Source organism: Oryza sativa, chromosome 3 (assembly GCF_034140825.1).
Source record: "Oryza sativa Japonica Group chromosome 3, ASM3414082v1".
Lineage (NCBI taxonomy): Eukaryota > Viridiplantae > Streptophyta > Magnoliopsida > Poales > Poaceae > Oryza > Oryza sativa.
In genome coordinates this window covers 20572715-20583906 of record NC_089037.1, presented here as the reverse complement: position 1 = coordinate 20583906, position 11192 = coordinate 20572715, and the positions used below count along the sequence as shown (strand labels likewise).

Here is an 11192-nt window from a genome sequence, read left to right as displayed (position 1 = left end):
TGGTTCTGTTGTCGTCCGTCTCCGAGGATTTGGTTCACATCGTACCGACTACCGCGTCTCGCGGTTTGGGGACTGGGCCTGGATTACAGCCAAATGGGCCGCCCGGGCCGGCACGACAGGGCCCGGGACGAGGTCATTTGGGCTGGTACGGCCCAACCTACACGCTGGACTGGGCCATGCCCACCCATGGGTTGCACACCAACGGCTCAGGCATGGCCCAATAAGACTCGGATCGTGCTAGGCCGGTTCGAAGGAACTATAGTTCATCGTGCTTCTTCAAGGAATAAGTCTATTTTTCGACCCTCGTCTTTTGGGCCGTGTCGTATCAGCCTCATCTTTTTGCTTTATGCTTATGCTTATCAGCCAAAATTTGAATTTTCAATATTAAATTTAAAGCTGATTTTGGGGTTTTTCATCTAAGTTTATGTTGGAGGTATACCATGAAGGGCCTTCAGCCGGGCCTGCCAAAACCGAAAACTTGGGCGACGGGCTCGAACCGGAGGCAAGCGACGAAGGTCGAAGAGGAATACCCCAAGGGCGAACACCACAGCTCGGGAGTACACGTGCTTCGCTGGACAAGGACCCCGTCAGGAGGCCACACAGGCGGAGTCGGTGAGGCGAAAGCCTCAGCCCGAAGGCATAGGTTTCGCCAAGGCACCAAACCCCACCATGAGGAAGCCCAGCGGGCCGTTGCGTCCCCGCAGGGAGATTCGCCAGATTGATGGGCCAAGCCATCTAACCCAATTGGGGCCCATACATGTAAAGGACACTGTGTGCCCCTAATAATGTCCCTATCATAAGGGTAACCATGTAAATTCCCCTGTAAAGCCTAAACCCTAGGGGAGAGAACATGTAATAGGATTATAAATAGCCCCTCTAGGCCATGTAATGGGGGATCTGACAAAATTTCGACCAAGTAATGCAATTGTCCTTTTTCCAACCACTGTTGAGAGAACCACGCCTTTCGGTGTGCGCAGTTGTCTATTCGACAACAGCTGGCGCCGACCGTGGGAACCTCCGAGCGAAACCATTGAGAGTGAGCGAAACCACTGATGCCACCGAAGAAGGTCGCCAAGGAGAAAGTTGCCAAGCAGAAGAAAGGCGGAAGCGAAGCTGAGATGGTAGCCGAAGAGGGAGCAGAGCCTTCGTCCTCTGAGGGCGAAGCCGGAGCAGCACATCTCCGATCGTGGCTGCCACCTCTCCCATCTTCGGCGCCCACAACTTCGATAGATGCGGAAGCGGCGAAGGTGGTGGCAGCAGCGAAGGCCCTCCAAGTTAGGGACGTAGTCTTGTCCTCACAAGTGCCAGGGGCGCCTTCAACCACAGCCTTCACCCAACCGGCTTCAACGTCAGCACCGATCACCACCTCACAAGCCAATGCCACTCTTGAAGCACAAGCCGAAGCTGACATGGGGGCCGTGCGTCAAAACATGGCCAAACTCCAAGACACGCTTCGCCAGATGCAAGAACAGCAACAAGCGTACAAAGCAGCAAGGCAAGGCAAGGCCAACGCCCAACAGTTTCATGCTCAGCCCCAAGTCATTCCTTCTTATGCCGCCAAGCACCGGTGTACTTCGTCAGGGCTGCCCCAGCCGTTGCCGTGCGTCCGACACCTCAAGTGTTCCAAGCACCGATTCGCCCGGCGGCGCCTCAAGCCCAGTACCCAAAGCCTACTCATACACCGCAAGCATTGATGGAAGCAGCTTCGACCTTGCAAGCTCAATTCCAAGCTTTTGTGCAGCAACTCAATCAGCCCCACAACAACATACAAAGAGCTTCGCCTCCGGTTCAGACTGAGGGAAGCCCAAGTCAAGCTGCATCGGCGGGACAGCTGGTGGGGCAGTTTGCCCCGCCAAGTCAAGTTCAAGGGTCTTCGCCTCAAGGTCTACCTTCGCAGTTCGACCCAAGCACAATGGTCCAAGCACCAACAACTTTTGCACAAGCCGTACCTCCAAGATACGGAATAGCCCCACCACTAAATCAGGCCTGGAATCAAGCCATATTTGATCCAGCCACGGCAGTGCAAGTCACTTCGTCAGACTAGCAGAACCAGGCAATGATGTTCGGCACGGCGCATCAGTCGATGTCTGCAGCGCAACCACTTGTGCAAGCTATGGCTTCATCGTTCGCGCTGCCCTACCCACAGTTGAATTGGCCTGCTCAGCAAGGGGCTATGATCAAGTCCGGGACCGAAAAGGGTTTGCCCCTCAGCTGGGGAATCAAAAACCATCCCATCCCACCCCAATTCAAGTACCCTCCAGTCCCACAGTATTCGGGAGAAACAGATTCGAAAGAGTTCTTGTCCATCTATGAATCTGCAATCGAAGCAGCTCATGGTGATGAGAATACCAAGGCGAAGCTAATTCACCTCGTGCTCGATGGCATAGCCAGATCTTGGTATTTCAATTTGCCTGTTAATAGCATTTACTCATGGGAGCAATTGCGCGATGTTTTTGTTCTTAACTTTCGAGGTACCTATGAGGAGCCGAAAACTCAACAAGACCTTGTGGGCATTCACCAAAGGCAAGGGGAATCGACAAGGGAGTACATTCGCCGGTTTTTGCAAGCACGATGCCAAGTGCAAGATATAACCGAAGCGTCTGTGATCCATGCTGCTTCGGCCGGTTTGCTCGAGGGCGAACTCACAAGGAAACTTGTGCGCAAGGAGCCCAGAACACTTGAACACCTCTTTCGCATAATTGATGGATATGCTCGAGATGAGGAAGACACCAAGCGAAGGAGAGAAATACAAGCCGAATATGACAAAGCAGCCGCGGCCGCAGCAGCCGCCGTCCAAACCAATACCCAAGCTCAGGTCCAAACTCAAGCTATAAGTTCGGTACCAATTCAGGTTCAACCGGCACCCTTGGCAAACCAAGTACCGCACCCCAGGCCGAACCAAGCACCTATGACATAGAAGAAATTCAGGACTGAATGAGTAGTAGGCTGCCGAAGTGCTTTTTGCGTATTTGCGCATATGTTCCAGTGCTTCGACCAATAGAGCTCCGGCCAAGCCATCTCGTACTAAGGAGGAAGGCGAACCCTGTGGTAGTCGGGAAACTAGAATCTAAGTGGGAAGGACCATATTTGATCAAGCACAGGTCTCAAACGGGCTCTTTTTGGCTGGCAACACTAGAGGGTGAAGAGTTCGACCACTCTTGTAACTCCGCTTCCCTTAGACGGTTCTATGTGTAAAATGGGTGGCACCCGATTCGCCAATTGTAAAAATGTATAAATGATGTAAGCCGTTCGGCACCAAAAAAAAAGAAGAGGAAAATAAAAAAAACTGGACGTAGGGCTATTATCCAACTTGGAGGCCCGAACCAGTATAAAAATTCTCGTGTCTTTTCGCTTTCTTTCTTTCTCTGTGGATGGTGTCTTCGTGGAAAAACCCCAAATCAAACGCCTGATCAGCGAACGCGCCAGGAGGGCGAAACGAATCGGTCGAAGCATGGCTCACCGAACGTCGAAACCACGACAGCTTGAATTTTGATAACACAAGTCAAAACATCGTTGTACTCGACTTACGCATAGGCCACGATGCTTGATAGCATGCCTGCCATGAGCCGAAAACGGAAGAGCAGAGCTGGGAAATAAACATATCTTTTCGCCATAGCACACAAAGGGGCTGACATGTTTCGACCTAACGAAAGCATGATTGTGACTATGCGAACGATAGCGTGAAGATATGTCCAAGAGTCCACAGAATATCAAAGAGACAAAATTACAACTGATCTGTTGTACTTATGTTAACAAACATTACAAACATATCACATCATCATTTACACCTGCGCCCGCAGTTGCGTTACAAGTCGACGAACTAGATTCGTCGTCACTACTAATAGCGTAGACAACCCTTAAAGGGGACAGAGGTCAGACGCAAACTAAGCTGTAACGACGGAGAGAAATCGCCTCTTGGCGAACCGATCTCTTAAAGTTTCACCAGAAGTTTGAACTATTCTCGCGGCACGAAACGCGATGGCAATCATAATCCTCCAAGGTTTGACCTGGATGTGTACGCATCCATTTAGCGACCTTTACACTCTGGTAGCTGTTTCCATTTATTAGCATCTCACGGTAAACAAGCCGAAAAGGACACTTCATCTTTGGCAAGCCTTTCACTGCCACGAACTTCTCGTTCTTGTTTCGCCAATTATTGGCGAGGGGCCGGACGCAAACATTTCGGCCACAAGCCTGCTAGAAAAGCACAAAGAAACAAGTGCAAAAAGGGAAAACACCGACGAAATTAGTCCCTCTTTCCAACAATAAAATTGGGGAAACATTAATTTTTTATTAGTTGAATAAAAGTCATAGTGGCTACAAGATGGAAACGGCTCAAGACCAAACATGCCAAATGCCTATATACATAAGAAGACTACCAAAAAAGCCTAAAAGGCCAAACAGAAAAAAGCACACGAGGGCGAAGGGCCTCACACCTCAGGGTGGTCTTGGCTTCCATCGCCTTCGCCCTCGTGTTGGGCAGCCGGCTCCGATGGCTGGGGATCCCCCCCAGTGTTAGCTACAGCGGCCTCCTCGTCCTTCGCAATTCTTTCAAGATTTTCGCGAAGCCAAGTCTTCGCGCAATCTCGACCACCGTCCTCCTAGAACCCCTTTCGAAAGGCCCTTAAGGCCGCCCCGGAGCACTCCGACTTCTCGGGCCAATCCTCCTTCACCCAATCGGGAAAATCCTCAACATGGTCGCAACTATGCGCGTGGAGCAGGCTAAGTACGAAGCCCGCCGAAACACGCGCACAACAGTCTTCATAAGCACAAGCCACATCGACAACCGAGTCGGCCGCTTCCTGCGTCCACTCGGAGAAGTCGAATGTCGTCCCATCGTCACTTGGAGCGCCCTCCGCACGAGCGCCCAGGTCGTTGAGAGCTAGCTTGAGGGTGTAATAGGCTTGCTTGGCGGACTCTGTCGCCGGCACCAAAGTCGCAGTAGCAGCTTCGGCCGAAACAAGACGGGCCTCAAGACACCTAATCTTCTCCTCGGCCGCGGCAAGCTGGCGATCCCTTTCGGCGTCCCGCTTGTTCGCCGCCTCTAGGTCGGAGCGAAGAGATATGTTTTCTCCGGTGAGAGCCTTGTTCTCCGCATTCACCTTTCTTAGGGTATCCGCCACAACGCGTCTTTCGTTCTCCTTGTGGCGAAGATCCTCCTCGGTTTTCCGGAGGCAAAGACGGTACCCGTCCAGCCTCTCCAAGGCAGATTTCTTCGCACTCAAGTGCGCGACGAGGCCCTAGACAAGGGAGACCAAATCCGTTATGGTGCGACATAGACGAAAGGAAAAAATTCAACAGACAAAAATATTCATACCCGCACAAACAAGCTCTCCACAGCTGCGCAGCTTTCGCCAAACTTGTTCAGTTCGGTGAAAAGCCCAAGGCCGTCGGACGGTGTGATAACATGGCACACCCCACCCACGAAGGGGGTGATCTCAGGCCGCGTGGTGAAATCCGCGGGAACGAAGTGTGGGGAGGTAAGATAAGCGTCCGACACGGTCATTTCGACCATTGGAGCTTTCCTTTCTCGCTGACGAGTTGGCGAAGGAACCGCCTCCACCCGCTTGACCCCGGAGACATTCGCCACAGCGGCAGGTGCCGAGGCACTTTTGCTCGTCGCCGCTTCGGCGTCACTGGCAGGCGGCGGGGACATGCGCCTCCCCCGAGGAGGAGCGCGCCGCAGAATCGGCGAAGTGGGCGTCCCGTCGGACCCTTCACTATCCGAAAAGCCACGGCCAACTTGCACAACCTTCCCCTTCTTCTTCTTCCTCCTGGCGGCTGCTCCCGGCTTTGCCGCAGTGCTAGAAATCGCCAGAAGGGTGTTCACCACAGCATTGTCCTGCGGGTGCGCAGGCGAAACATGAGAGCCCGCCCCAGGTTTCGCCTGAGTCGGACTAGTGGTGTAACCGTGGGACCCATCGTCCTTAGATCCGGCCTCCCCATCATCTTCTTCTTCCTCCTCATCGTCACTTTCGGCCGTACCCTTCGCGGCGCAACAAGTTCGCACCTGGCCGCCCTTCGCGACTGCCCGTTTGCCTTCTTCGATGTGCCGACATCGTCGTCACTGGCCTTGGAGGGGATCGATCGACCTGGCAATTCGCCAGGATGAACTCGGTTCACCCGACCGTCGGTCTGACGCTGGAGCAAGCGGGCGAATTCGGCCGTGGTTAGGGCGCCAAGCATTTTCGACGCCTCCGTTTCGGTGTCCTCCATGGTGCGAACTAGAAAAGAGAAAAAGGAAAACGATAATTTAGGCCGAAGTATATTTCCATAAAAGAGAATATAAGACTCAGAGCAAAAGCGAAAACTCACGCTCGGCCCCAGTGGGGAGAACAAGGCGGGGAAGCCCGAGAACCTCTTCGCCCTCGTTGACGGAAACATCCCAAATACAGGCGAGGGGGGAGATCCGAAGAAGGCAAAACTCCTCACAAAGGTCACGGGTACTTAGCCGCCGTGCGACCTTGCAAAGGACTCGAGGTTTCCATCAACCTCTACGTTCAGCTTCGCGATGATGGAGACGGTAGAGCGCTGAAAGTGGAGCCAATTCGCCTTGACGTCTTCCGCAGGGTAGGGGTTGGCGATGTAGAACCACTTCTGCATCCAGTTCCTCTCCCAAGCGTCCGAACGTTCCGGCCGCAGCATGAAGTTCACGCAGCGGAAGACACTTTTTTTTAGTCCGGCCGGCGTCTGCACGTCTTTGGTCGTGGCACACGCCGTAAATAGGACGGCAAACAGCTCGGCGGTGGGAGCGAACCCGCACGTTCGACACATCCAAGCGAAGACAGCCAGCTTCGGGAATGCTGATGGACTGAGCTGGGGAAGCCTAACCTCGTATGTCGCCAGCACAGATGACAGGAAATCATCACATGGGAGACGAAGCCCGGCGGTGAAGTAGGCGGCGAAGACAACCATTCGCCCATCGCCAGGCGAAGGGACAACGGCTTCGCCCCCACATGTCCCTTGGCCCTCCGCAAGAGCACCGGAGGAAACTAATTCGGCTAAGTCGGCCTCCTTGACAAGTGATCTGCCAAGGAAGCATGACCACCCGTTGCCAAGGCCGCCAAGGTCTTCGCCAGTCGACCCGGCCTTGGTGGGCTTGCGAGGAGCCATCAGGTCCGTGGCGAAAGAAGGATTGAGAAGCGAAAGAAGGCGAGAAAGTCGTCGAAGCACGAGAGCACAGCGGTGGCAAAAAAGCTAAGGTGCAAGCAAACGCAGAGAGCGCAGAGCGTGTTAAGCGGTAAAAAGTGAAGAGCTGAGTGGAAAAAGCGGTAAGCCGGCCCGGGGTTATATAACCCCGTTGCGAGACCGTTTGGCTGCCGACCAATCAAATCCTGACACGTGTCCAAGGGCAGACGAAACGGTAAATTCCCATTAGGACCAGAGCCGAACAGAAAAAGGCCGGGTGCGAGAAAGGAAAGGCCCACGGGGCCCATTACTATTCATAGTAACACAAAGAACAGGCCAACCCCTTCGACACTCTTCCACGAACGTAGGAAGGAAATTTTCCTCATGAATTTTTTGTTACCATGAGAGCAAAATTGTTTATTTTGCAGGCACACAAACAAAGGTTTCGGCAGGAACGTCGGCCGAAAGGGGGTGCCTCGCGGTATACCATACGATTTACACGGTCTCGGCCGAATCTCCCTACTCATCCTTGCCTGTGAGGGGCTTGTTGGAGGTATACCACGAAGGGCCTTCGGCCGGGCCTGCCGAAACCGAAAACTTGGGCGATAGGCTCGAACCGGAGGCAAGCGACGAAGGTCGAAGAGGAATACCCCAAGGGCGAAGACCACAGCTCGGGAGTACACGTGCTTCGCTGGACAAGGACCCCGTCAGGAGGCCACACACGCGGAGTCGGTGAGGCGAAAGCCTCGGCCCGAAGGCATAAGTTTCGCCAAGGCACCAAACCCCACCATGAGGAAGCCCAGCGGGCCGTTGCGTCCCCGCAGGGGGATTCACCAGATTGATGGGCCAAGCCATCTAGCCCAATTAGGGCCCATACATGTAAAGGACACCGTGTGCCCCTAATAATGTCCCTGTCATAAGGGTAATCATGTAAATTTCCCTGTAAAGCCTAAACCCTAGGGGAGAGAACCTGTAATAGGATTATAAATAGCCCCTCTAGGCCATGTAATGGGGGGATCTTAAAATATTTCGACCAAGTAATACAATTGTCCTTTTTCCAACCACTGTTGAGAGAACCACGCCTTTCGGTGTGGCGCAGTTGTCTATTCGACAACAGTTTATTTTTTAGTTTTTTGCTTTTTAGATCGCTAAGAACATGTATATAAAAAAATTATTCACAAATTACTTTTCGTTTGCAAATATGTCGTTTGGCTTATTCCACGAATAAGCTAAAGGGTGGAGCTCTTATATGGCTAAAATAAGTCTATTTTGTATCCCTCATCTCTTTGTGTCGTTCCTTGTGTTGCTGAATTAAGTCTATTCTTGGTCCCCACTATTTTTCTTCCTGCTCATTGGATCGTGCCATGCCGGGCCGTCTCACCGTGCCAAGGCATCGGCCCAAGCACGGTCTAACTATTGAGACAGCCCGGCACAGTGCCAACACTAGTCGTGCCGTGCCGTGCTTGGCCTAGGCCAAATGGCCATACCGTGGGCCGGTCCATGGGCCTCGGGCCTTATGGCCATCTATAATTACAATCTTCTTCTTCTTCTTCTTCTTCTAGTAGTAGTAGTTGGTCACAAGAGTCCAGGCTAGTAAAGATCTCACTACAAAGGGAATATTAGGTGGTAATTAGATTAGTGCTAATTAGTATGACGCCCAAGATTCTTCTATTTATTTTTCTCTCTCAACACGGTGCATCTATCCTATAATTCATCAACTCGGTTTTACATCTTTATACTTCATTCATTAAATCCAATGGATGAAAATCGTCCAATCCGACGCTCAAGATCGTCGCGGACCCTCTCCTCTCCCCCAGCACGTGCTCCGCATCCACATCTCATCCGCGCCGCCGCGCGTCTCCCCCCCGATCCCCTCCCCTCCTCCTCTCTCTCTCGCACAACCACCGCCACCACCACCCTCTATGCCCCGCACGCACCCCTCTCCCCTCCTCTCTCTCGCACACCCACCGCCACCGCCGGCGTCGATCTGTCGTCGATTCCCATCTCCAGATCGACGCCACTAGCGCCCCCTCACGCCGCAAGAACGCTGTCGCCTCGGCTCATCGATCTCCGACAACGCCGCCGCGCGCCGCCGTCGATCTCCGCCGCAAGAACAACGTCGCCCCGCCTCACCGAGCTCCTCCGACGATATTCCGCGTCAATTAATCTTCAGAGCAATAAGGTACCCATGCCATGAGTAATTTGCATGTTCGACTGTAGCGTTTAATTTGTCAAATTTCCATACCCGAGAGGTGGTATAAACAATGTTCCATTCAGTTTGTCAAACACCGCACTAGGTAGTAAATTTTCAGATTGTAGTTGCATGATCATATATATTGTCGGTTGAAGTTAGATTGGGAGGGGTATTGATGCTTTCTGTGCATGAATGAACTTAAAAGGCTACAAACTAATCTGCATGCCTACTATTTTTTTTTGGTTGGTACAAAATGCTTATAGTTGTCTGTAACAACTTGCTAAATTTGGTAAGGCAGGGACATCAATTTCCACCTTGCTGATATCGCGGCACCGTTGATACCGGTCACCGGAGAGCGTCTATTTCACCTGCACTGCTCCTGTTGTCATCCACGACCACACTGCATCAATGTCCTCGACCTCTACCTGTCGCTGACGACCATCCAGGAAGGTCGCCCTCGCAGCGTTCTAAGCTGGGTTCCGTCCGTGCCCACCATTGAGGTAAACTACTATATATATAGTTCTTAAAGTTTCATAATTTACACAATGGTGTTAGATTGCTGGACATGATCTGGTTTGCCACCACTGCCCATGCAGTAGTAAATATATCAATGTCCTGACAAGATATAGTATCTGATCAGGTTTGCTACTCTACTCAATGGGACTTGAAAATGTTGTGAAATCTCTTTCAATTGCTGGTAGAAGCCTGGCATTATGCAATTTTATTAATATGGTGCATAGATTGAAGGAGCTATTTCTTTTCTCCCTGCAGATGCAAGCACTGACACAATATTCTTGCATTTTAAACACATTATTTATTTTATTGCTGGGTCGGGAGAAAAATTTGACGGACCAGAAAAATCCCCAAAATGAACTTTAGTTTTTAAGTCAAATATTTCTAGAAAACCAACTTCAGACAACTTTGCAACTGATAGGACATTAATAGAAAATTGAGACATTGTGTTGTGGTCAAGATCAAGAGACTTTCTAAACTACCGTGCATTTTTTTTACTAGATAATGCAAGATTTTCATTTCTTGTAATTTTGACAGCCATTTTGTCCAACTTTTCAGAATATCAGATTTTAGGCCTTTTAAGGTTTGTTTTCTGGTCACATTCTATGTCTCATATTTTCCATCACAATTTTGTCCCGAACTTTTTGGATCCCGCCTTTCTGTTTCTGTAGGTATTTGACAGCATTTTGATGCTTCGCTACTTCATGGACCTTTGCATGACCTTATTCAACATGTAATAAGTACTACCACAACGCATTTTATTTTGATGATGACTGAGCTAGGCTACTTTTGAGTTACTCACATTTGGATCTACAATTCTGCTGATCTAAATAATAATTGCTAATGTAACAGCAGTTCCAGGAGAATCTGACTTAGCAGATGTAAATATGTTTCTAACATTATATGAGATTTTCTTTTTATGCGTAGCTATGCAAGCCACAACTGAGTTCCTATACACCATTTCTCACCCAAAAGTTGTAAGAACTAGGAGGCACTTCAAGTTTTGAAGTTAATTTGAGCAGAATTTGTCTCCTGGATATATATTTTTTGGAGTAATAATCTAATCCTTTTTGAAAGGTGTATTTCTGTGCTTCTATCAAATCCCCTGCTGCTAACTGGCCACTTATGTGTTAGGTGCTCTGATAATTTTCATTCAACTCGTGTTTCCTTTTATGCCACTTTGTCCTTTGCATATAATACTGTACATTTCAGCAGTACTAGAAAAGTATAATAATCGTATTGGACAAACTGCAGATTGGATATACTAAATTGGAAATTCCGGTGAATATGCTAAATGTTTCCTGTAAATGCATATACTGATTTTTTTTATATACAGAATTATATACTGCAATGTCCC

General features: G+C 50.4%; 1 long non-coding RNA gene across 3 annotated transcripts; it reads left to right on the top strand.

The window, feature by feature from the left end:
* Positions 1-8962: 8962 nt before the first annotated feature.
* LOC9270596 (uncharacterized) lies at positions 8963-10761 on the top strand. Of its 3 annotated transcripts, none has more exons than XR_010740313.1 (4): positions 8963-9310; positions 9621-9822; positions 10394-10418; positions 10507-10761. It is a non-coding gene; the product is annotated as an uncharacterized lncRNA (long non-coding RNA). The 3 variants fall into 3 exon arrangements; XR_010740314.1 differs by having other exon boundaries at positions 8978-9310; positions 10373-10418; XR_001544148.3 differs by lacking the exons at positions 10394-10418; positions 10507-10761 and having other exon boundaries at positions 8978-9310; positions 9621-10313.
* The last annotated feature ends 431 nt before the right edge of the window (positions 10762-11192 follow it).